This window comes from Sphaerodactylus townsendi, linkage group LG04 (assembly GCF_021028975.2).
Source record: "Sphaerodactylus townsendi isolate TG3544 linkage group LG04, MPM_Stown_v2.3, whole genome shotgun sequence".
NCBI lineage: Eukaryota > Metazoa > Chordata > Lepidosauria > Squamata > Sphaerodactylidae > Sphaerodactylus > Sphaerodactylus townsendi.
Window position 1 is genome coordinate 59,389,164 of NC_059428.1, and position 25,032 is coordinate 59,414,195.

Below are 25,032 nucleotides of genomic sequence, written 5' to 3' on the forward strand. Positions count from 1 at the left end.
TGTAAACAAGACAGCTGTCATAAGGATGTGCATATTTGATACATACAAATAAGTGACTATTTACCATACAACAAAGTGACATACTTTTGTTACTATATATCCATGTACAGGTGTGTGGATAATTCTAATTAGAAATTGAGATTATGAGAGGTGTTTCCTGGTAGGGTGATGGGGATGTGAACTGGAGGGGTGAACTCAAAGTGTCTCCCCCCATCTAATTGCAGCCAATTTCCCTTGGGTTTTCAAGGCAAAGGATGTTCAGAGGTTGTTTGCTGTTACCTGCCTCGGTGAAGAGACCCTGATATTTCTTGATAATCTCCCATCCAAATACTGACCAGAGCCAACCCTGCTTAGCTTCTGAGATTTGATGAGATTGGGCCAGCACGGGCTATCTAGATCAATGACTCTTACCATTATTTTTTAAATAATGTTTTTAGGTTTGGTGATTGTGTTAGCAGAGTGAATATGGGGCAGAGGTGGCATCTTGGTTTGTTGCAGTCCCTGGTCCCAGAGTTTGTGTCTGTGGAAGGACATTGTTGTGGGTGAAGAGTTGTTTAAGGTTAAGTGACTGTTGGCAAGTAAAAAAAGGTTTGTCTCCCAATGCCTATGAGAGTGGACTATCATTGTCCAGCATTAATGATGTGTTGAGCCAGTTTGAGCTGTGAGCTGTATGTGACCACCAGCAGTGTTCTGTTTTGTTTGAGCGTATCTTGTTTCAAATTATCATTCTAGTTTTGTTCTTCTATTTCTTTCTACATCATGTGAATATTGCAATTCCAGAAATGTATGTTAATAGATCCTGCAGGTGAGAATCTCTTCCAGAGGAATCAGAACAGTTAACAGCTGTAGCATAGTGCTTGGCTGTAGATGATGGATTATTGGTGTATATAAGAGAGTGGCTGGAGGCATGTAGATATGTTTGGCGATAAGTAGGTTTCCAGTATAAGGTGGGTTTTATTTTTCCATTATGTATTTGTACAGTGGTGTCTAGCAAATGTACTTTCTGGGTGGATTGGTTCATGGTCAGGTTGTTGAAAGTCTGATGAAATGTCTCCATTTCTTTTTTTCCAATGTGTCCAAATGATGAAAGTGTCATCAATAAATCTTAAATGGGGGGGGGGGAGTTAATGGGTTGAAGCTGAGGAAACACTGCTGCAGGTCAACCATTAAAATGTTGGCATGTCTGATGGTGCCCATGGCTGTTCTATTGTTCTGAAAGGTTGAATGAAGTAGTAGCGGATGAGGGCAGATTGGCAGAGAATAGTAGCAAGCTCAGTCCATATTTGTGGGTGATGTTGGTGTATAGAGACTCAACATCCATGGTGGCCAAAATAGTGTTTCCTGGAAGATTATTAACATATTGTATTTTTCTCAGGAAGTCTGTGGTGTCTTATCCATGACTGGTGGCTTTGATGTTATAGGGCCATGGTGGCGAACCTTTGGCACTCCAGATGTTATGGACTACAATTCCCATCAGCCCCTTCCAGTCCATAACATCTGGAGTGCCAAAGGTTTGCCACCACTGTCATAGGGTCTGAAAACAGAGTCCATGCATCCAGACGCCCATCCAGTGAGGGTACCTAAGCTTGAGACAATAGGATATCCTGGGTTGCTGGGCTTGTGTATTTTGGGTAGAAGATTAAAAATGCTTGGTTGAGGGTTTTGTGGTATGTCCATATAGATCTGTTTCTGCATGTGTGTGGGTATTTCTTTCATAATCTTGTTCAGTTCTTTTTGGTATTCCCTAGTGGGATCTGAGGATAGTTCTTTGTAGGAAGTGGTATTGGAGAGTTACCTTTTGAGGACTCGGCGCCATTCTGAGGACTCAAATTGCCATTCCAATTTGCATCTGACAAAGGGAGCTTTGATTCTTGAAAGTTCAAATTTTGTTGGTCTCAGTGGCGTAGCTACAATGGGGACATCCAGTGACAAATGCCCTATGCACCCCCTGGTGAGTCATGTGGGGGTGGAAAATCCCTCCCCACACTTGTGACCCACTGCGCTTCACCCTCCGGCCAGCCCCTTCTTGTTGATTTGCACTGGGCGGGAGCGGCATGTGTGAACCGGCCTGTGAGGAGGCTTCTGCCACGCATCCCACTTGCCACGCCTCTGTGCCAGCCCCGCTGCCCCAGCATGCCCCTTGCATGCCCATGGCACAGGCCGAATACTGGACTGCTGGACATGAAGGGCTTCTCATTCCCTGGCAACAGCGCTGTAGCCCCCAGCCCAGAGGCGGGCAGGAGAGCCCTGGCGGCAAGAACAGACTGCGGGGCCATCTGTGGCGGTTGGGGGCAGAACCCTGCTGGGGGTGCTGGCTCAGCCAGGCAGGTCTGGTGCCCAGGGGTTCTGATGCCTCCCCCTAAACACCTGGCCAAGCAGACGCCTGGGGCAGGAAAACTGGCTGCCCATCAGGCATGTACCTGTCCAGGGTTCCCACAGCAGCGGCAGCAGCAGCATTGTCAGGAGGGGAGTAGCCATGTGGTGCGCAATGGAAGACCTGAGTTTGAGGTGGGCCCAGTGGCAGGAACCTTCTTGGTGGCTGAGGTGCTGTGGCAGCCCCCCCCCCCCCAGGTCTGTGCCTTACAATCCTCCCCCAAGTCTCGTTTGTGCTCTGGGGCATCCTCTGCAGCATTGCAAGGGATCTTAGAAGGGACCTTTGGGGTTGCCCACTCCCCCACCAACACCTCTGTGTCTTGCAACATACCTTCAGACATCCAAAGGGTATCGGCAGGTTCCTTGCTGTGTCTGGACTTTTTCCCTCTGCCGCCTGCTTCATTGGCACTGGCTTCTCTGCCCATACTTCAAAGAGCCTCCCCCTCTGCTAACAAGTTGATTTTCAAACATTTTCCTCCTGCTTTTTTCCTGCTGTTGTCCTTTCCTCAAGTCCCTCTTGGAAGGTGTAACAGAGCTTTGCCATCCGCCTCCCCTCCTCTTCCCCCGCCATTTGCCCACCTCCACTCCATCACTTGCTCCACCAGCCCCTGAACTCTCCCCTCCCCCTGCTGTCCCATGGCATGTCAGCTTCTGCTCTGCATGCAGCCAGCACTCTACAGATGTAAAGGCAGAAGAAGATCCTGGTGCAGATCAGGCCCCCCCCCCCCCCCGCCCAACAGAAAGTCAGTTGAGGGAGCTTCTTTCTTTTTGGACCACCAGGACTCGGCCACAGACACAGAATCCAGCAATGAGATCTCTTTTGATCAGGTGTAGAGCGCTCCCCTCAATAGCCAGAACCAATTCTTACAACAGGAGTTAGGCATAAAGTTTCCCAATTAGGAGATGTGACCTTCCAGAATGCTCGGCATCCCAGATCTGAAAATGCCAGCCATAGATGCAGGCGAAACATTAAGAGCAACCACCCCCAGCCTTTGAATGTAATGTGAGGTAGGGTCAACTCTTTCAGCAGCTGTCCCTTTTAAGCAGGGAGGGGGAGTTTGCAGGACCTTTTGCCAACAAAGAACACCCACCCTGTCCTTTGAAGAGTCTGAGTTTGGATTTATATTCCCCCTTTCTGTCCTGTAAGGAGATTCAAAGGGGCTTACAATTTCCTTGCCCTTTCCCCCTCACAACAAACACCCTGTGAGGTGGGTGGGGCTGAGAGAGCTCTGAAAAGCTGTGACTAGCCCAAGGTCACCCAGCTGGCGTGTGTGGGAGTGCACAGGCTAATCTGAATTCCCCAAATAAGCCTCCACAGCTCAAGTGGCAGAGCGGGGAATCAAACCCAGTTCCTCCAGATTAGAATGCACCTGCTCTTAACCACTACACTGCTGCTCCTTTGGCTGGTCTCAGTCCCCTTCACCAAAATGAGAATGCGGGTAGCTGTTGGGAAGTGCTGCCCCAAATATTAGGTTAAAAATTATTGTTGGGGGGGAGGGACCTTATGCTTTTTGTGTGTCTACACACCACCTACTCACTGTACCCTGATCTTCTCCCACCCATCCAGTCCAAGCTGATGTACCCAGCTGATCATCTCTCCTTGGTCCAGGCCACATCAAACTGTCTGTGCCCCACAGTCATGTCTTGTGGCATTTTCTGTGCACATCCCTCCCTCTGCTTCCACTTCACTTGCCCTGTTCTGAATCTGGTTTGCTAGAGGAGCGATTCTGGTGCTTTGCCTTCTACATTCCCCACTCCCAGCTTTGTAGAAAGTTATTAAAAAGATGGGTCCTGGATGCTCAGGGGTGGGGGTGGGGGGTCAAAATCAGTTCTTGCCCCGGACTCCATTTCCCCTAGCTATGCCTCTGGTTGGTCTCTAAGGTGCAGCTGGACTCGAATCTAGCTGTTATGCTGCAGATCAACACAGCTATCCTGTGAAACTTTTTCAGTGAGTTTGCTTGGAATTAGACAGTTGTGCCGAGGAAGCGTTTTTTGGAAATGATGTTATGCCTCGTCCTAAAGGTGGAGACCGGAGTGTTAATAAGAACATAAGAACATAAGAACAAGCCAGCTGGATCAGACCAGAGTCCATCTAGTCCAGCTCTCTGCTACTCGCAGTGGCCCACCAGGTGCCTTTGGGAGTTCACATGTAGGATGTGAAAGCAATGGCCTTCTGTGGCTGTTGCTCCCGAGCACCTGGACTGTTAAGGCATTTTGAGAGAAAAAATGAAGATAGGAAAGGCACAATGATAAAATGTGTACTTCGGATGTTTGCCATTATATCTTGTTTGTCTACCCAATTGGGCTAGTAACTTTTTAGTGATACAGCTGAACTGTAAGTAAAACTTTGCTATCTTTCCAACTATACACATGGCAAATTTTCTTTGATTATAATTTGCTGAGTGCAACTGCAAGTGCAATCTACCATTGGATTTTAGAAAACAAAAATTATTTGATTTGTTGTGTCACTGTAAAACTGTGCTGTTAAACTGTACCAGCAGTCAGGGTGCAGTGCACAAAACACCTGTGTGATTAAGTTTTACAAAATAAATGCTTTTCAGCACTAGTAGGATAGTTTTTGTTTCCTGTTGAAATGCTTCATTCTATTGTTGATGGCAGAGTCTGGCTGGAACATTACTCACAGGATAAACATTCTATGTTGGGTCATAAAACAATATTTTGCCTCAAAGGGCACAGCACAGAAGTAGAAAATGAATTTTGAACACGTGGTGGTTTTTTTTTTTTAAAGAGCACCTATATGGACTTCTCTTTGATATTGCCATGTAATCACTTTCTCTGAAAACTAGGATATTTTTCTAGAGGACAAAATACATAGTTCAAATAAGATTTTATTTGAAAATGTGGCAACTTAATAATCTATTACTTAGTATTGCTTGGCAAGGATTTAAGTTTCACTATAACTAGTGAAACTAAATCTTCGATTTTAATGATGTGCTAAATGATGATAGAGAATGGTCATAACTGGGAAAAGTTTTATGTATCCCCCCTCCCCCTTTTTACCATTGGATCTTTCTCATTCTCAGTACCTTTGGAATGTACAGAGAACTGGAAGAGGAGATGGTATGTGTTTGCCATGTATGTAGACCTTGTTACATGTGATTTTTATAGACTATCACAGATCCTGCTTTCTATTTCAAGCGTGAGGAAGAGAGATGCTGGTGACTGAAATGGGAAGTATACTTGCTTTAAATAGGGGAGGGGCTCTATCTCCTGAACATCAATGAGATGAGATGTGCAAGCCACCACCTTTTTTTTCTTTTGCTGCTTCTTCATGTCCAAAGTCTCTGCTAGTTACATCTGTATCAAGCCTAGGAACTAAAAGATATAAGCTGTTTTGAGAGAAAAAAAAAAGAATATTTTTCAGAATCAGTAAAAAAAGTGCTTGTTCTCTTAGGGTAATGTCACATCACAACATTTACTAGACAGACTATTTTTATGGGTTGATTTGCCATTGCCTTCCCCAGTCATCTACACTTTACCCCCAGCAAACTGAGTGTTCAGAATAAGTAGTGTACTTTTTTTTTGAAGTTTAATAGCAACAGCAATGAATAAGAATCTGATTGCATTGAAGTTAGTGGGAATGCTTAATTTACTAACAAGGATGAATTGATAGTCTTCAAATGTATTTGAGAGCTAGTTCAAATGTATTTGAGAGCTAGTGATATTAGAGTATCAGTCAAAGATTTGCAAGATCCTGGTTCAGATCCCCACTCTGCCACGGAAGCTTACTGGACTGCTTTGAACCATTCACACACTCTCAACCTAATCTACATGGTTATTGTTGGGATAAAACCTTGGAGAACAGTGTAAGTCATTTGTATTCCCACTGAGGGTAAGGCAGGCTATGAACGAAATAAAATTAAATAATGTTTTAGAATGCCTTCCCATCCATCCATCCATCCATCCATCCATCCATCCATCCATCCATCCATCCATCCATCCATCCATCCATCCATCCATCCATCCATCCATCCATCCATCCATCCATCCATCCATCCATCCATCCATCCATCCATCCATCCATCCATCCATCCATCCATCCATTTTCATCCCCAAAAATTCATAGGCATTGTACAATCATAAAATTGCCATAAAAATACAAACGTTTAAAAACCATCCCAAAATCAGCTTAGTAAACCATACATAAGCACTCCAACCCACATACATCCCACTCTTATTCAACGGATTCAGCCAATGAATGTTTGACTATAATTATCCAAAGCTTAAAATGGCATTTACTAACTCAGTAAACATTTCTCTGCAAATTAAGTTTATTTTCCATTGTACCTTGCAAAAATTAAGGCTCCCAACAACTAAAGATTAAAAGAAAATAACATTTTGGTTCATTTCCTCATTCCCTCATTTGTTAAACTATGGAGAATATTGAAACTTCCACTGTTCTTAAGCATAGCAAATGAGGTCAGTTTTTTTAAAAAACTCTCAGATAATATGTTTAGCTAGTTTTACACTTTGGAGTAATAGATATATTAACGCTACAATGAAAACACGTGTCAGAAAACTCTTTTGTGAATCAATTTTGGAGTTGTCTTAAAAAGGGAGGAACTTAAAACTCAGTCATATCTTGGAAACTTTTCTTATTCTCACCACTAATCTCTGGTTTGAATTATATTTTTTCCGCCTTTGTGACAATGCAGGGTTGTATTCCAAACTTAATTTTGAGGTCAACAAGAACCCAGTGACAGAAAAAGTAGTGTGGGAGAGATTGCTAAAGAGAAACAGCAGGAGTGTAAAAGTTAATTACTCCCACATGCTTCCTGGTTCTACCCTGCAAATGCTCTTCCTTGTATTCGTGTGAAGATACAGGTTTAGTAAGTAAGTGTTAGCCTAGTAAAACATAAAGGTTTCCTGTGGTTCTTACTGATTTTGTCACTCATTTATTAGGGCACACATAGTTCACTCGTTAGGGTGCAGGTGGACAGCAGCATGGATATCGGGACATACCTGAATATGAACTGGCAGGACTCTCAGTCTTGGTTACAGTTGTTGGTGATCTGCTCCCAGGTGAACAGATTGAAAAGATAAGATGTACATGATAATTGCATGAAAACATTCATGTGTTCTACAGTGGCATCAATATATCTGATTCTCAGTGTGGCCCCATCTGTGCATACTTAACTTTGGAGACTGGAGCTGAATTTTTCTACAAATTTGAGAAAAGCTCCAGATGTGGTATATTGATATTGTTACGTTAAGGACAACTCCCAAAGGCTCTCTAGAATGGATCTTGTGATCAAAACTGGAGAAGTCAGAATTACGAAGGCCTAGCTGTGACCTGGATAGTTATTTGGCTGTTGTGATTCCATTAACACAGTTCTTAATCACTACTGGCTCCAGAACTAATCCTTTCCCACACTGAAAATATAACACCAAGTTTCCACCAAGAACTGAAATCTTAATAAGGCAAAATACTCAGGGACTCATGCCTAAATAAAAGAATTAGCACATGTAGCTTTATTTTTTTAACAAATGTAACCACAATAGTGATGTGAGCATTCAAGCCTTCGTTTCTGTCAGTAAAGAGCAGGTAGAGGCAGGGCCCTTTACAGGGCTGTTTTTGCATTTAAGGGAGGACTGGCTGGGACTAGATCCGGCTGCAGCCTGCAGACAACTTGCTACCATGTGGCTTCCGTAAGTCATTCAAACTTAGCTGCTTGCTACTGTTCAACAGCAGACATTCCATGAAAGTCAGTGTTGTGCAGTGATCAGAGTTTCAGGCTAGGATCTGGGAGACCCAGGTTAAAATCCACACCTTTCTGTGGAAGTTTACTGGGTAGCCTTGGACCAGCCACAAACACTTTCAGCATTACCTGTCTCACATACTGTATATACTCGCATATAAGTCGACCTGCGTATAAGTTGAGGCACCTAATTCTACCACAAAAAACTGGGAAAACTTATTGACTCGTGTATAAGTCGAGGGTGGGAAATGCAGCAGCTTCTGGTAAATTTCAAAAATAAATACCAATAAAATTACATTAATTGAGGCATCAGTAGGTTAAATGTTTTTGAATATTTATTTCAAAGAAAAACAGTAAACTAGCTCTGTAAGTGGAAAAAAGGTATCAACAGTAACTTTAAAAGTACAAAAACCTTAGCTCAATCAGCAACCAAGCTGAAACCCAAGAGTTAAAATTCTTCAAAACTGGATTCCTCCTCCTCATCTGTATGTCCAAATGTAACCCAACTCAGATTTTAAGAGGGATATTATCAGACATGTTAAAGGAGTTCAAGTCTTTGACAGTGTGATCCCACCTTGTGACCCTTAACATTTACCAGACTTACAATAAAAGAAACTATAAATCTGTTTTCTGTTTCATAAACAGTAGTGTGCAGTATAACAATGAAATATGGCAAACCAATACAGAAACATTAATAGTTCTGGCCTGCTATGCAAAACAGACCAGCAGGGTCTCAGTCCTGTGGTTCTTTCTAGCTGTGTCCAAAACCAAAATATAAACTAATATTCAGTCAATATTAACACAATATCCCCTTCTCAACAATTAATGCAAACTTTATCATATTTGAAATATGTAAATACAGTTCATAACAACTGAATTGTGTGAAGTTGAGGCCTGTTAGCAGTTATGAAGCTTATTCTTCCCTAGAGGAAATGGAGCCTTCTTCCTCATATGGAAAATCTGAGCTCTTTAGTGCCCCCTAAAGGACCCTGGGTTACACAAACAGAGCTTAAGCCATAGAAAACAATGGAATAGAATTACTGTATTTCCCAGAGTATGACCCACATATAAGTCAAGGGAGGCTTTTTCAGCCTAAAAAAAGGGCTGAAAAACTCGACTTATACGCAAGTATATACGGTAATTGTTATGAGGATAGTACCAAGAAGGATGCTTTAAGGTGCTTTTGATTTCATTGTGGAAAAAGGTGGCATAAATGAAGTAAATAAATAATAAATATTTGAAGATTAAGTTTATATAGAATGTAGGTTGGTGTGTCGGGGGAGAGGTGAGAAGAGGAAGCAGGGAAAGGGAGGAGGATATAGGGGCTGTCAGGAGGAAGAGGAAATAGTGTGGGGAGGGAGATACAGAGGAAAGTTGCTTTCACCCACAAGTCCTTGAAGCTACCACACAATATGCCTGGGCATAGTGGCCAGCCCCACAACACTGGCTTAGAGGTTTCCTGGCTTCCAAGGGAAAGGAAGAAAACTGAAAAAGGAATCAGATTAAAGTAGCTGGGCTAATAGTTGGCAAGGAGAAAAGGAAGCAGGAAAAAAAGGAGTGTGAGGGTTTTCAGGAAAGGGAAAGAGGAAATAGTGGGGAAGGGGAAATAGTGGGGAAGGGGAAAATTTGCCCATCCTTACAAGTTCTCTCCTTGATATTTTATATTTTTAAACAGACTTGATGCCACTGTGTTCAGGAATCTAAAACTATCCTCATTATTTGAGTATTGAAAATATTTATATTCTGTTCATGAGGGGAAGCTGTTGTATCAATATTGTCAAGGGTCCTTGAGATCTAATAATTGATGTAGATTCCAGGTAATTCTTGCTCTGAAGTGTCATCTAATCCTGGCTTCCAAGGGAAAGGAAGAAAACTGAAAAAGGAATCAGATTAAAGTAGCTGGGCTAATAGTTGGCAAGGAGAATTCCCAATCCATTCTCTGGGCAAATTTCCTTCCACTGGAGTAGGAAAGAGGTGTTTAAAAAAATCTATTGATTTTTGTCACCCTGTATATTTTTGTCACTATACACATACAGAACAACAACGAAGAGGGAAAGTGGTGCTCCACTTTTGAAGTGCTCCCTAGCTTTCACCACTTTAGTGCAGATCAAAGGAAAGGATCCTGTTTACAGTGTCCTGCATCCTTCTCCAGTGAGTGATGAGGCAGCTGCAAGTGAAAAGCTCTTTATTGTTAAAAGCAGCCAATGTCTAGTTCTGCCTTCACGATGCCTAATCTCCTTTTTTGAAGCACCTGATAGGTATCTGCGGTATGTAGGTACCATGGCTCCCATGGGTGCCACGTTGTGTACCTGTTGTATAGTTTTTGAGCTTGTTATATTGCTGTTCAAAGGGTTAATGTGATAGCTTATTTTTTTGTATTAGAGAATTTAATGTGAAGGGTAGAGAGCACTGACAAGGTTTTCTAAGAAACTGCATTCTGTGACACCTTCAACAATAACACTTCCTGGTGGCAAGAGTTTATCAAACTAAGTCCATTTTTATCGGTAAGGAGAAAAGCTATAGCTTAGTTAGCATATATGTTTTGCAAGCTGCTCTCTATGCTCAGCCCTGGCATTTATAGTTAAATCGATTTCTGGTGAAAATGTGTATGTGTAAAGTGCTGTCAAGTCACAGCTGACTTATGGTGACCCCAGCAAGGGGGTTTCAAGGCAAGTGAGATGCAGAGGTGGGTAGCCATAGCTTTCTTTGCAAGGTCTTCCTTGGTGGCCAAGCATCCCAGTACTTGTGCTTTTGTTTCTGAGATCTATCAAGATCAAGCTATATCATGCTGCCCCCTCCCCCCATTACCCAGTACTGTGAATTATTGTAGTTGAGAATCTGACATCTACTGCCAGTCAGAGTAGACAGCGCTAGGCTTGATGGATTATTGGTCTGACACTATTAAGGAATATATACTCAAGGCTGCAGTCCCATGTATCTGCTTTGGGGTCAGCTTATTTATGTATAAATATGCACATGAGCGGATCGGACATCACTGAAAACTGGGGTTGGAAGAACTTTTCTTTTGATAGCAATTAAAAGCAAATTTCCTCAGTTTTTTTAAAAAACATATTTTCGTCTTATCTATTGTGTGTGTGTGTGTGTATTAAATGCCATCAAGTTACAGGCGCCTTATAGCAACCCCTTATAGCTTTCAAGGCAAGTGATGAAACAGAGTGGTTCGCTATTGACTTCTGATCTTACACTGAGGCTAGATGAGCATATTTTATAGTGATGCTCAGCATTCCATTTATCTTTTTCTAACCTCTCCCCCCTTTCAGAATGAGGCTATATCAACATGGAAAGGGAAAAAGAAGGGCTATAAAAACAATTGTTTTAAAAACAGAAGCCTTCAAGGCACAGTGTTATATGCTGCTCTGTCTGAAGGGCACCAAGTAGGATGAAAATAATTCCAGAAGTATAGCTATCTTCATCAGTTGCAGCAAAATGAAACCTTAAATTAAGGATGTCAAACATGCAGCCCATGGGTTGGATCTGACCCCTTGAGGGGACTTACCAGGCCTGTGAGCTAGCTGAAGCAACCTCCCTCCCTGTTGCTGATCTGTTACAAGTATTTGTGTGTGGGGGTTGCCTCAGCTGACTCGTAGGCCTGATAAGACCTCTCAAGGCAGTCACCACCCTGCTGTGGGCTTGCTAGTCCAGGCCCAGTGCTGTTCTGGGGCCAGTCGAAGTAGCCCCCAGCTCGACCAAGTCACATTATGTCATAGCCATTTCTCATAACAAATGAGTTTGACAACCAGGCTTTAAAGAGTAGCAAGGTTTATTCCAACACAACCTTTTGTGAGTCAGAGCTCACTTGATTAGATCCATTAAGTGTATAACCGTATCAGATAAATTTATACTTAAAGTTACAACAACAGAAAGGTTAAAGTGGTAGGATGTAACAGAGAGAACTAGTTGGAACCAATAACTAATTGGAGAAAACTACCCATTCAGAGTAAATAAGGATCTTTCCCATCTGTTTATAGATCTGATGGGTAGGTAATCTGGTTCAGAGAATGGATCATTTTGAGCTGTTAGCACCTGTAGTGAGTGAGGAAACCCAAGACTTTGTTCAAGCCTGGGATGAAAACTGTCAATTTTAAATGTTTTCCTTTGAAAACTTTTAAAGGATTACCTGAATTGGCTGCACGTATGGAATGTGTGTTTTCCAGTGGTGACCTTATCTTTAATAGTCTGTGTACAAGATTGGCACCTGAACATGATAGCATGTTAATTCTTAGTAAAAAGTAGTAACATAATTGATACATATGAATATGCATATTCTTACATTGTGAGTTTGTTAGTGCTTAAAATTTATTAGTTTAATCATTATCTTTATTAAATGAAATGTATAACCTAATATGTATACAAATGAATATCTAATGCTCTCAACAACTCTTCAGTATTGCCACCGGCAGAGTTTGATTATGTACAGATGAAACAAAAAGATATATTTTGCTGTGTTCCTAGCAAGCTATCTTGCTAGCTCCTTGTTAACATGTTGTACCTGTTTGGGTGTTGTGTTAAATTCATGAGCCTGAAAAGTGCTGCTGCTACTTCCAAAGATAGCTTTACTAGGTTTAGAGGCTATATTAAGGAATCTTCATGGAGGGTGTATGTGTTAATTCAGATGCATAATTTGGCTCAGTGATGTTCATAGTGATTTATTTGTAAAGGAGGGTTGACAAACACAACATAGGTTGTTAATTTTTAGGAGGTATCTTTGCAGTTCGGGGTGGATGATCATAAATTATTGCTTGAGCTGCACACTTCTGTCTTCCCATACATTGTTGCCCTCTAGGTACCAAAAGTGGTTTTATTAGACAGAACATATTCTTATGCTAGCAAATAACCGATGTTGAACATTTGTATTATCCCTCGGATGTTCTTTTGTGTAGAGTAAATTTTCAATTAAGGTGTCATATGGTAGATATTGTGTATTTTTCTTTTTGTTCCAGGGGAACCTGTTTATTAAACAAATTCTCCTTTCTTTTTACAGGTGAACCTGTTTATAAAAAAAAACAGCCTCATTAATGAGCAGTTTGAAAACAAGCTTTATATTTAACAAAAAGACTGCATTGACTTCTAATCACTGGATTCTTTTATCTCTTCCACAAGTCTTTCTTTCAAAAGCAGCTAGTTAGAATAACTCTAAGCAGTACATTTCTATTTATAGTAGAAGCTCTAGATCTTGGAATCACTTCATATGTAGTCCTTGGGTTGATTAAGTGATTAAGCATCAGGTGCTGCTGATTATGATTGTGAGTTCTCTTGGATGATGGAGTCCATCTTGTGGCATCGAGGGTGGCATCAGTGAGAAAGGACACTACCATGAGTATCCTTTCTGCAGAAAGGATGCTCATGGCAGTGTCCTTTCCCACAAGATGGACTCTGACCACCCAGGAGAAGACCCCTTCACGGTGAGTATCCAATGGGTCATTCTCCTGGATGGTGGAGTCCATCTTGTGGCATTGAGGGTGGCATCAGTGAGAAAGGAGAACTCATGGCAGTGCCCTTTCTTGCTGATGGCACAAGATGGACTCCGACCACCCAGGAGAAGACCCCTTCATGGTGAGTATCCAATGGGTTGTTTTCCCCATGTCCCTCACTCTAAGCAGTTCTTTCTGACCCTTGGAAAGGTGACACATTCTATTAACAACACCATTGGGCTGTGCTAAGGAGGAAGAAGGGGGGTGTCACTCTTCCTCTTGTATTGGTAAAACTTGCCCTTGTTGGGAAGAAGTTGTTTTCCCCTCCTTCCCTCGTGTCAGTGAACTGCACATCCACAATCCCAAGTATCAACTTTGCTGCAATTAGGAGAGATTATTTGGGGGAGGGAAACAGGAAATGTCTGTGATCATTATACTAGTGGATTGTTGGATCCAGCCACTTTATTTGGAGGTTGCTGGAGGTAGTGTAGTGGTTCCATACAAGGACTGGCAGTGCTGCCATGGAAAAAGTTCCAGAAGTAATGATCCAGTTGCCTGAAGAGTGCTTCTGTTAGATTTCTTGATAATCAGCTGTGTATGTAGTTAGCCTGTGCATGTTCCAGATGTATTGAAAGCTTATGGCTGCCACATGGGAATTGTTTTCAGTGATTGTGATGTTAATTGAATAATTTCCATTTCTTTGTTAGGAACAAAAACAATAACTGGCAACTGTGATAGATTTCACTTAAATTACACTTAGAGTTGCATCTTGAATCTATTAGTTTTCTTGTAAAGTAGATAAGTTGATTAAAATAATGCAAGCAAGGCATAAATGGTAAGCTGCCTGTCTGAACCCTATGAAGAAACTTGTCCCTGTGGCGCTGTCTTAAATATGACAGTATTTTCTGTGCTGTAGTTTATTTATGGCCGTGTGTGTATATTGTAATAATAATGGAGCACCACAGTGAATACATCTTTTTTTAAAGTTAATTAGAAATAATAATCTTATACACCAAGGTAGTGATCAGTAAGCTGTATCAAGCTTAAGACTCCTTTCTGTCCATTGGCATAACAGGCATTATTTTACGTGACCAAGCCTCTGTTCTGGCAAAGATTGTTGCTTCCAATTCTGAGCAGAGAGCATTCTGGTAACTATAATTAGCTGTCATAAGAGACTTCTTTGTGCCTTATGCAGCCAATTTTTATTTCAGTTGTATTTGGTTTATTCTTTAATATTTTTAATATTAACTATACCTGCTTAGATTATTTTATGCCCATTTCCATATATTTAAGTGCCAGACACACTTTTATGTGTACTTTTTTGTTGATTTCCACTGAATTTGGATGCGTTAAATCACGGTCAGCGAAAGGCAGGCAGGCAGTGAAAACATCTTCATTCTTTACACAGTTAATATTCTTGCTTGTGTAGGATACAGACATGTGTGAATTTCTGTGTCAGTATGTTTTTCTTTGGAGGATTTAATTTTTTAAAACAAAAATGGAACGTGTATTCTTACCCAGTATTGTGTTTCTGTACTTGACTGATATCAGTATCCCCCATTGGAGCTTGGCTGAGAGAGGAACATAGAGAAACAAAGGCACAGAAGGGCTTTGTTTAAAAAACAGACCTCCTTATTCCCAATTGGTTTCTTTACATATGAAGAGAGTGTTGCATTTCTTGTTTCACCTATTGAAGATATTATCAATGGCGGGGGTGGATTTGTATTGAAATAAACTTGCAACTGCTTAGTGCTTTTCCCTGAAATAGAACATTGAAAGAGACCCTGAATCAGCAGATCTTTTGATTATCACTGACCTTTTCATATTGGATTGTGTTTTTACTATTGGCAAGGTGTATCTTCTGTCTCTATTCCCTTTTTCTAGTCTTCCCTGCCTGCTGACTATTCCAAATAGACTTTTCTCTTTGTCAAGCACTGTGGGGAAGGGGGATGGTGAGAAGGAGCCTGAGTCTGATTCATTCCTACCCCTCTGTTCTGTGACGTCTCTTCAGTTTGCAAAGTAAAATGAGAAAATTGCTTATTCCGTAGAAGCCTTACCCTCTGCCTTGGCTCTCCCTGCTTTTCACATGCCTACTCATGAGAAGGTAGAAGCAAAGCTTTCCTCCAGGACCCAACCTGACAGCCATTGCAGTCCCAGATAATGAAATCACTCATGTAAATAACACCTGTACTTTATACAGAATCTGTCATCCTCTCTAGAGAACTGTCAGAAGTCTATAAACTCTGCACAGGATCATGAGCATAGCAAATATTTTGGTTGAGTGATTTCCTTGTTTTGCACATATCTGCTGAGAGTCTTCCTTTCACTACTTCAAAGGACTGAAATAGTATTGGTATATTATAGGTCAGTGGTAGCGAACCTATGGCACGGTGCCAGAGGTGGCACTCAGAGCCCTCTCTGTGGGCACGCGCAAACAGAGTCGCCCCCCACATCTAGGCTGGCCTGGGCCGCTGGGCCCGATTATTAGCATTAAACCTAAGACCTAGTTTTGGGGAAGCAGTGTACCCTGTTAAGCGCTGTTAAACCCCACTGATTTTCATGCGAAGAACTAAAGTGCAATCCTTTACCTGGGAGTAAGCTCGGTTGCTGGCAATGGGGCTTGCTTCTGAGTAAACCCTCCTAGGGTCGTGATTCACCTGTTGGAAGAGTTTCACAGTTGTTTCAAAACAAAGCCACCGACTACCACCAAGCTTACTCGCGAGTAACGCATGCCTCGGAGCCAGCCGTTTTTTCTAAACTAAAACCTCAGTATTTAGGTTAAATTGTCATGTTGGCACTTTGTGATAAATAAGTGGGTTTTGGGTTGCAATTTGGGCACTTGGTCTCAAAAAGGTTCGCTATCACTGTTATAGGTCATTAATGATGTTTCATAATTTCTGAAAGTTGTTAATTTTCCTGTTTGGATTAGTTACAGTAACTGTATTACCAATAGGTGCTGGTGTTATATTTTTATTAGTTTTCATAAAAGTCTGTTATCTTTGGTTTGTTAGATGAAGTATTAGGAATTTAAACCCTATGTGTGAATTTTTGAGGCAAAACATTTATTCAGCCATATAACTAAAATATGTCAACAGTTCAACAAGGTGATTTGTATGTATTTTGGAAACTTGTATAATTCTTGTCTGTGTTAAGTACAGTCACTTGTCTTGGATAAGTGTCTGTCTTGAGCATAGTCTGCATTAGGAAAAATATGTACACACAGGCATAATAAAATGCCAGTGAGGACAGGAGATAGCCAACATACACATACATATTATTCTTAAGCATATTCCATTATCAGGTAACTGCTGAATGTTCATAAGGAAAATTACATTTTCTGAAATAAAATTCCAATCCCTTCCCTTTGGGTTATATAAAGAGAGGGGGAAGGTCAGAAAAAAAAAACCAAAGAATGCAACAGGAACAGAAGATAATGGAGGTAAACACTGCCTGGGTTGGTGATGCCAGCAGGAGCAAGTTGGATTCTGAAACCATGCGCTAGGTTTTATTTCCATCTTTGGTCAAATGATGAACTCACTGGATCATGGGAACACCATTGACATTGTTTATTTGGATTTCACTAAGACTTTTGACAAGGTCCCCCATGATGCTCTGATGGGTAAGTTGCAGACTAGACTCTAAGTTAGTTAAATGAATAAGAAACTGGTTGAAGAACTGCACCAAAAGAATTGTTGTCAGTGGCATTTCATTTGATTGGAAGGCAATATCCAGTGGGGTGATAAAGGGCTCCTTTCTGGGCCTGGCACTTTTCATTGGTTTTATACATGATCTGATGCGGGCGGGGGGGGGGTAGTAAAGGGACTATTCATGAAATTTGCAGGTGATGCCATCCATATTGGGAGGAGTAGCAGCCCCTCTTCCTCAGAAGATACAGAATTAAATGAGACCTGAATACATTGGTAAAATGGGCAGATGTGAACAAAATGCAGTTCAGCAAAAATGACATTACATGTAAACTGGATGGGAGATAACACTTCTTGGTAGCAGTGTGTGACCAAAATCTTGGGGTATGGGTTGATTGTAAGCTAAATATGAGAAGTCAGTGTGATACAGCAGTAAAAAAAAGGTGAATGTGGTCTTGGGTATCAACAGAGGCATGCCATACAAATCACGTCCCATTGTACACCACATTGGTCAGGCTGCACCTGGAATACTGTGTGCAGTTCTGGAGGCGTCACTTTGAAAAGGACAAGGGCAGAATGGAGAACATGCAGAAATGAGCGACAAGGATGATTGTGGTCTGGAAAGCCATGGCCCCAGTGAGTTTTTCCTTAAAGGTCAAAATATATCTGGAATGGGCCTGCCACCTCCCCCTATGTTTTACTGAGAAAACAAAGCATTGGAATGCTGTGGTTGGTTATCAACAGCCTCTGAGGACAGTCCATTGTTTAAAGCTACAGGTGCTCCTTTTTATCATTTTCAGATTTTTAAAAAAACCAAAATTCTTGATTTCAATTTTTTTGCAAACCTGGGACGCTTAGATTCGTAGAATTATCGGTTCTGTTCTTTTTTTAATGTTAACTTTCTTCATTCTGCTGTCCCTGATATTCTGTTTCCTACAGCAGTAAGAATACCCGTACTTTGTGAACTTGATAACTTTGTCTTTGTACAGCAAGGCCATCTACTGCTGTTGCTAGGAAACCTGTTCTGTTCACTTTTAGTTCAAGAACCACAGTTTCAAGAATGTCAGAAAGTGTTGTAAAAACATTAGTTCTAATGTAAAAGCTGTTAAAGATGATATGCCTATATTACTTACTTGGTCTTAAAAGTTTCTTTCTTATTTTATCAAAAGTGTTACCACTTCCTGGCTGTTTAAAATAGCCCTGGTATTTACTTGTTTTATTCATTCAAAACATTTTTTATTCTGTCTCTCCACCCAATCAGGGTCCATAAGGCAAGGAACCTGAAAAAATCAAAATATTTAAACATGCAAGAATACAAGTAAAATAATGTAATTAAAAGACATAAATAACACTAGAAGGAGAGCAAGTAACCATTATTGGGAGTATGCTAGATCAAACAAAAAGATTTTCACCTGTTGGGTTGGGAGTTGGAAATGTTTTGCTGCCAAGACTGAGAAAGCCCTATCTCAGTTTACTTCCCATCCATCTTCAGATGGCGGGGACAACCAAAGCAGGGCCTCCTAAGTTGACCAGAGTGTATATCAACTCATACTTAAATGCATATGTCTGGGGTCAGTGGTGGGATTCAAATAATTTAACAACCGGTTCTGGTGGTGGGATTCAAATAATTTAACAACTGGTGGTTTACAAGCACCATTTTAACAACCGGTTCTGCTGAAGTGGTGCGAATCTGCTGAACCCCACCATTGTCTGGGGTTCTAATCTGTATCTGCACAACGATTAATGCTGTGAATTATTATTATTATTATTATTATTATTATTATTATTATTATTATTATTATTATTATACACATAACAACACAGCACAAGTGTCTGGAATTCATCTCTGAATATCGAGTCCTTCCCAAGGACCTAGGATATTAGAGGTATTTGCGTAGAATGTGTGCAGTTCCTAGAAGTGCTGCTTTCTGCACCATGTGGACTGATGTTCTGTCCAAGTTTAGGCTTTCCAGATGTTTTTCAAGATTTCTTGGGATTCCTCCTAGAGCAACTCCGACTTCTTCACTTCAGTGGGATTACTGTTGTTCTTTTCGGCCACAATCGTTCAGCTTCGAATTGTAGGTCCTTGTATTTGGTGATCTTTTCCAGCTCTTTTTCCTCTACCCTGCTGCCAACTGCCACAGCAAACATCTATGATCCAAACACATGTTTTCTCTATCACTGTTATGCCTGCTGGGGTAAGTTGTGTGCCAGGTGTCTGTCTGTTTTGTGTTCTGGGGAAAGTCCCAGAGTATTTTTTGCTTCTTCATTTTCTGTGGTCTTCTCTGGCATGTGCTCGTACTTCAGGTCTTGCTACAGGGCAGGCCGTACTTTTTGCAAAGGTTCCAGTGCACCTCATTGCTGCTAGCACAGCCTATTGCCAGGACGCTTCAAGATAGTCAGTTTGGGCTATTTTCTTACAACAGCAGATGATGTGCTCCACGGTTTCATCACCCGCTTTGCAGAGACGGCACTTTGGGTCATTGTAGGACTTTTCCGATTCGTGTCAGGTTATTCGGCCAGTATTTTGTCCGTAATGCTTGCTTTCCTGGCAGCAAGGCAAAAAATCAGACCTTATTCCAGTTTCCTTCTTTTTAGAGTTCCCCTTCTAGAGCCACACTCCCATGTTTTCTTGCTGTCAACCTTCCCTCGGCAATGTTCTTAAAAGTACTGCCCATGAGGTGGCTTCTTGTTTTAGCCACTGCTCCTTCGTCGATGTTTTTAAACTGTTGGACTCTATACTCTTTTGATTCTTTGGCTTTTCAGCATCTCAGCCTTGTGGACTTCTTTCAATGCTGGCTCTTGACTTTCTTGGATGTATTTTTTTCAGGCCTCTTTTCTTCTTCCTCTTACTTCTATTTCTGCTTGATGTGGAGCAGTCCCTCTTCCCTCCTTCTGGACCTTGCTAGGTAGAGTCTGCTCTACATCCCACTTCTTGGATGCAGTTGCTTTCGATTGATGGTCATAATTTTTCCTTGTTTTTCTGTCCAGGATGTCCAATTGACTTGTGGTAGGTCCAGTTAATTATGCCAGCAGTGTAGCCGTACTACAGGCTGTACCGAAGTACATTAATTGCCTTTATTGTATTTCCTCCATTTTAACTTTGATTTCAAAATTTTTCTTCTTACTCCTTCTAAGATATTCCTTCCCTAATTAAGCCTTTGACTTCTGCGATGCTTGATGTTCTCTGCTTGCAGTATCCCCAAGTATTTGTAGCTTTCATTCACTGGTAAGCTCTTTATTTCTATGTCATTTGGCATATTCACACCTTCGCATGTTGCAAGTTTACCTTTACTGATTATTATTATTATTATTATTATTATTATTATTATTATTATTATTATTATTATTATTATTATTATTATTATTATTATTATTATTATTATTATTATTATTAACGTTTGTATACCGCCCTCCCCCAAACTGCTCAGGGCGGTGAACACAGAGTATACAATCAGAGCACAAGGTAAAATATCTTTTAAAGTCCAAAAGTGTATGCATCCAATCTTAGGATACAAACCTCTAGGCAGAGTATTCATATTAAATATATTATGCTGTAACTTCAATAACTTGAATTGAGTCTAATGACTGATAAGTTACTGGGTTCAGTTCAAGGTACTGACTTGAACTTAGAAAGCTTCTAATGGCCTTGAGTCCTCATAGCTGCAGGACCACCTCTATTGCTATATTTCATCACAACTTTGGTCACATGGAAAGGGTCTTCTGCAGGTGCCATCCTGCATTTAGGAAGGATCAGCAGCTACCCATACATGTACATTCTCTGTAGTGACATTCACATTGCAGAATGCCCTTCTTAAAGAAGTTAGGAAACATTTTTGTCAGAATTGCTCAGGAAGCTACTTTTATAAAGTAAAAGGCTATATGATAAGAAAGTGGTTCTGTAAGGTGCTTATGTATAATTGTTTGCTGTGAGCCTGTTTTCGATTCATTGTTTTTATACTTTTGTAGTACTGTTGTTTGCATTTTGTACCATATCGTGTGTAATACTGATCCTTGATTTCAATTTTCTGTAATCCTAGTGCTATTAACACTACTTATTAGATGTCTCATCCTGTTGATTTCATTGATTATCCCAATGTAATCCACCTTGAGTATCAGCAAGAAAGACAGACTAGAAATAAAATATTTTTAATTATATTTTCATTCATCAATCCTAAAGTCGTAACTGTAATTCTTTTGTTTGTGATAGGCATGCTGATAAATACTCTGACTATACTTGCTGGACCAGACAGATTAGTATTATTTAGCATCAACTGAACCACAGTTCTGTCATATAACTTGCTGTAGTAATATTGACCCAGTGTGCAGGTTTGTAGCTGTAAATTAGAAGCTTCATCCATAGTTCCTACTCAGCACGAGCCACTGTGGTATATCGGGTAAGAGCGGAGGACTCTAATTGGACAACCAGGTGTGATTCCCGAATCCTGGAGCTAGACACAGTACTCTCAGAATTCACGTAGCCACACCTATCTCATAGGTTGCCTGCTGTATGTTTGTTGGGGGGGGGGGTGCAATTGGAAACCACTTTGAAATCCCTTAAGCAGAGAAACGTCAGCTATAAAAACTGACTCTTCTTCATGTCCCTTTTGAATACCTCTAAAATATTTTGTTGGTCATCGTACAAATGTGTTATAATAATCGGCTTGGCTAAAAGTGTCTCTTGGAAATATATCATCCTTTCAGATTCAGCATGCAAATTAGGATTATACTGATGTTCTAGGAGGAGATGAAGCAGAAAAAGTTGTCAAAAGAATTAGAGCTCAGAACTCAGTAGGATTTTAGGAAAATATTAACCCACTCATTGCTGTAATGTTAAACCGCCATTGTCTGAAAAAAGAAGTCCATGATCCAGTAAACTGTCATATGCTCTCTGGTTGGTGTGAACAGTGCCATGTACAGATTTTTTAACCTTACTTTTGAAGTATTAATCTTTTATTGGAAAAATAAGAATGTGACTACTTCCTCATGCTAGCATCTGTTTAACATTTTTTTCAGTTTGTCCATTTTAGTCTACATTAACTGTTTGATTTAATCACATGATATGAGGGTTCTCAGGCAGTGGTAGGATTCAAATCATTTAACAACTGGTTCTGGTGGTGGGATTCAAATAATTTAACAACTAGTTGTTTACAAGCACCATTTTAACAACCGGTTCTGTTGAAGTGGTGCGAATCCCACCACTGGTCTCAGGTATACAAGCAATTCCAATGATGCTGTCTATTTAAAATTATTTTACCTGTAAAGATGCATGTCCTAGCCAACTTTCTGTTTCTAATTTATTCTAATGATTTTCAATCCTTTCCTTAGTATGCTTATCGCTCTCTTGCTCCTTTTTACTGTAAAAAATAGAGAGCTTAGTTAAGGTTCTGCAAGGAATGATGAGTGAGTGCAACCCCCTGGCTTGCTAGTCATGCAGAGGCGTATCTAGGCAAACTGGAGCCTGGGGACAAAACCTGAATTTGGCACCCTCCCCATTATGGGCGGCCACCCTCCCTCACCACAACCAAACAATGATTTTTTGCACCAGCTCACAAAACACCTCCCACCTCCAGCAAAACATACATGGCTTTCCCCCCACCAACTCTCTTTCCTAATTTTGTCCTCACACCAACCCTATGAGCCTGGTTGTTAGCCTGAGAAACAGCTCCAAGCCTCTGCAAGTGGGTATTAAGCATGTAAGGGGGAGCAGCAGTGGCATAGGAGGTTAAGAGCTCGTGTATCTAATCTGGAGGAACCGGGTTTGATTCCCCGCTCTGCCACTTGAGTTGTGGAGGTTTATCTGGGGAATTCAGATTAGCCTGTGCACTCCCACACACGCCAGCTGGGTGACCTTGGGCTAGTCACAGCTCTTTGGAGCTCTCTCAGCCCCACCCACCTCACAGGGTGTTTGTTGTGAGGGGGGAAGGGCAAGGAGATTGTAAGCCCCTTTGAGTCTCCTACTGGAGAGAAAGGGGGAATATAAATCCAAACTCTTCTTCTTCTAAATCTCTCACAAATCACCCCCAGCAAAACATTTACCAAGCAAATATCAGCATAATGTCTCACAAAACACCTCCAGTGGAATCCACCCCCAAATAGCATCACTTTCAATGGTGCTTAAACTAGGGAGCCCAGATTCTTCTTTTAAATCCACTTTAAAGGGAGAATATGGGGTCCCCAGTTAAAAAAACATTGAAAGTTATACTATTTGGGGGTGGATTCTCCCCCACCCTGAAACAGCATCACAGCCATCTTGGGCCCAGCTGCTCCTCAGGCACAACCCATCTCCCTGTTTGCACCAATTTGGGTCCTTTTAGAGAACAAACAAAAGGTCCATTACTTTCTAACCAACCAGGACAGCATGGGATTACTTTCTAACCAACCAGGACAACATAAGTTCTAGCCTCTGCAGCCTTGAGCCTTGATAGCCAACTATTTTACTTGAATGTCACATCAGCACTTGAGATTACACCACAAGTTCATCTTTCATAGAACTGTCATCTCGCTTGCCCCACGCTTCTAAGGAGGAGACTGTCCAATTAACAAACCAACAGCCCTGCACTATTCTCCATTCTGCAGAACCAGGTCTCTGGTTAATCATGCCTGGCTGCATTCCTTGTCATTATCTGAGGAAGCCAGAACTTATGCACAGGATCTCCTTTTTGAAGATCATTTGATCTCCAAAACAGATGATATTCTCAAGAGAGTTGAAGAAATTGGCACCCATTTGAGTTCATTGTTCTGCTGTTGCCATTTGTTTTTTTTCCTCAGTTCATTTTTAAGCAGTTTTTGAAACGTTTGCTTAACCTTTAGTTTCTTAAGTTCTTCCCTTGTGAATGGTTCAGGTTGTGTTATTTGTCAATGAAATGTTGTTTTGAGCCCTTGACAGCTTGAAACCTTTGATTACCATAGTTGAAAACAGCTTTTCTAGTCACTATAACTCTGCCCAGCATGTAAGTGAACTTCATGATCTCTGGGCTGTCCACTTTTATCTTCAGTTTCAACCAGATAAGGTAATCTTATGTCATGATCTCACATTTTTCATATGTGCTCAGCTTTTTTCACTTACAGTTAATTTTAGTTCTATTTTTAAAAACTGTTGTAAAGGAGAAAGGGCCATGCTTATTTTATGCTGAAAGAAAGTTAATGTTTTGTGATGACTTCAGTCTCTTTGTATTCCATGGTGGCCAGAGAAAGGTGCTCAATGTCTCCATTAATTTGTTACCAGCTGGAAAAGTAGCCATTACTAGGTTATCCTACTAGGGATTTCCTTTACTGTACAGTCTCTGCACAAAGCATATCTGCAACCTGGTCATAGCCCTTGACCTTTATATATCAGTGTACTGAACATGACAAGTTGTGGCTTTACGCTTGCATTCTCTTTCAGTGAGACTTGCCTGTACCTATATCGACGTTCAACTTGATGCTCTTATCTTATCAGTGTGATGCACAGAGACCGTAATGTACTAATGTCCATCAAGTTGTTCTCTGTACACTCATATAATCCACCTATGTTATCCACAACAGATGCATTTATTTTCTTCTGTTGTATCTTGGAAAGAAACATTGAGTAAGATACATAGTTCCATTCTCTTTGAGCATGTGTTTTGATGCCCTATTCTTCTGGACAGAGCAGTATCAATAAATCTTTTTAAGCTTAGTTGTAGAAATTTCCCCGATTTGAATCTGAGCATACTTGGTTCTCAGATACCTACTCAAAGAACATCAGTTAAAGGTAAGCAGCTCTGTCTAGCCACTTCAGTATATCCACTAAACCAGTAGTTCCCAGCTTTCGGGGGTCGCTGTCTCCTTGCTTTCATAAATTCATGCCCAGTGCTGCTATCCTGTGCTACCTTACTCTAT

The 25,032-nt window shown here is 41.0% G+C and overlaps 1 protein-coding gene across 2 annotated transcripts in view; it reads left to right on the forward strand.

Moving 5' to 3' along the window:
- The window catches only part of CXADR (CXADR Ig-like cell adhesion molecule), a 53,574-nt gene that overhangs the window by 2,631 nt on the left and 25,911 nt on the right, over positions 1 to 25,032 (forward strand). The gene's annotated exons all lie outside the window — the stretch shown is intronic.